Source organism: Octopus bimaculoides, chromosome 5, assembly GCF_001194135.2.
Source record: "Octopus bimaculoides isolate UCB-OBI-ISO-001 chromosome 5, ASM119413v2, whole genome shotgun sequence".
In the NCBI taxonomy this organism is placed as follows: Eukaryota; Metazoa; Mollusca; class Cephalopoda; order Octopoda; family Octopodidae; genus Octopus; species Octopus bimaculoides.
Genome location: NC_068985.1, coordinates 84,392,289 through 84,394,851, shown reverse-complemented (window position 1 = coordinate 84,394,851; position 2,563 = coordinate 84,392,289).

Sequence of the window (2,563 nt, the reverse complement as noted above, 5' to 3'; positions counted from 1 at the left end):
ATGATGATGGGCTTCTTTCAGTTTTCGTTTACATCAAATCTGCTCATAAGCAGATTCAATATAAACATTTATTGTATAGACTTCAGAGAGATGAAAGGCAAAGTTGACGTTGATGGAATCTGAGTTCAGAACATAAGTGACTAGAACAAAATAATGCACAGGATTTATTCCAATGCTCAAATATTATAACCACCCACGAATATATGAAAGAAATTGAGCCTACTTGTGTGAATGTATTTCTGTTTCGTACCATTTTCATGGAATTTATTCTCTTTCAGATTAAAGTTGAAACTCATCCAGGATATATTCAAACAACTTGATAAAATGCAAAATATCAAGAAAAATAAATGAAAATAAAATGTAATTATAGGGGCAGACATGGCTGTGTGGTTAAGAAGTTTGCTTCACAACCATGTGGTCTTGGGTTCAGTCCCACTGCACAGCATCTTGGAGAAGAGTCTTTGCATATAGCCTCAGGTCAACCAAAATCTTGTAAGTGGATTTGATTGATGTGTGCATGAGTGTGTGTGTTCCCCCCACCACCATCTCAGCAAATGACTAACTGCTGCTTTGTTATATCCCTGGAGTCTGGCAAAAGAGACTGATAGAATAAGTCACAGATTTAAAGAAATAAGTACTGGGGTTAATTTGACTAACCCTTCAAGGTGTTGTCCCAGCATGGCTGCAGTCCAATGACTGAAACAAGTATAGGATAAAAGATACAAAATAAAACAAAAATAAATAAAATTTTTCAATTTTGCTACATAATGTTTTATAAATAAAATAAAAAAAAGATATTAGTTGCAAAAGATTCTGAAACATCCAGAAGAAGTCAGTGAGAAAGGAGACACATATCTTTTATCTTTTACTTGTTTCAATCATTAGACAGCAGCCCTACTGGGGCACTGCCTTGAAGAATTTTTAGTTGAATGAATCAAACCCCATACTTATTTTTTCAAAGCCTGGTACTTATTCCATCAATCTCTTTTGCTGAACTATTAAATTACAGGGACGTAAACACACCAACGCCAGTTGTCAAGTAATGGTGGTGGACAACCATTGACACACACACGTGTGCACAATGAACTTCTTTCAGTTTCTGTGCATCAAATCCACTTACAAGGTTATGGTCAGCTTGAGGCTATAGTTGAAGACATTTGTCCCAGGTGCCACGTAGAGTACTGTAGGACTGAACCTGGAATCATGTAATAGGGAAACAAGCTTCTTACAACACAGTCATGCTGCACAGCCGTAAGTATGTTAGGAAGGAGATAATAATGCTGTTTAATATGAAGAGACATATATGAAGGACAGCCTAAAATATAATTTTTCTTTGCATCATTTTCACCATGGAATTTCCTTTGTCTCTTAATCTATCAAACTGCATGAAAATCGTTTTCTGATAAGTTGTATAAAGAAGGACAGACAATACTAGGACCTTTGCAGGTCTTCTTGAGGATACTGATATTGATAGGTTGGTGTCCAGTTTGAAAAATTATCTGTAGATTGATGAGAATGAAGAAAGAAAAAGATACCGCAAAAACAAGAGTAAATACAGGCAAATCAAGAGCAGATTTGATTTTTTACATTTCAAAAATCAATTGATTTAGAATTCTATTTCTCTTTGTTTCTCTTGTTCTGTTGTGACACAGCTTGGCAACTATCTTTTCATTAACTTTTGATGAAATCTTAGTAGAGAGAAAGCCAGCCAGCCATTCAATCCACTTACCTGCTTAACTACCTACTTATAACTGTCTGTCTGTCTGCATGTCTTTCTTTGTACGCACATGCATACACACATCACACAGTTATACATATATGTAAGTATATGTGTTTTGCATATACACACACACACACACTTTTATATATACACACACATACATATAAAACTCATCATTCGAGTGTGATCATTACCAGCGTCGCCTTACTGGCAATTGTGCTGGTAGCATGTGAAAAAACATTTGAGCGAGTCGAGTGAGGTCATTGCCAGTGCTGCAATTTTTAACTTTTGCTGATATTATTAATATTATTATTATTATTATTATTATTTTTTATTCAAGGCACTGCCTGAAATTGAACTCAGAAACTTGGGGTTAGTAGCCCATGTTCTTAACCATTACGCTGTGCTCATGGGCACATAGCGTAATGGTTAACCCCAAGATTCCGAGTTCAATTCCAGGCAGTGCCTTAAATAAATAATAATAATAATGATAATGATAATAATAATAATAATAATAATAATACAATATCCTTAACTGGACACTAAACGAACTATCTAAAATAGACAGGAAAACAAGAAAAATAATGACAGGATCTAGGATGCACCACCCAAAATCTGACATAGAAAGGCTATATATACAATGCACAGAAGGTGGCAGGGGTCTTATACAGCTGGAAAACTATAATAAAATAACCACCATAGGACTGCAAAAATACCTACTTCAGAAGCAAGGAAAACTAATACAAATAGCCACAAAACACGAGCAAAACAAAAAACTGTTTTCAGTATTTAAGGAAGCTGACAAATACAAACAAGAAATCATACTACCTAACAAATACGAAG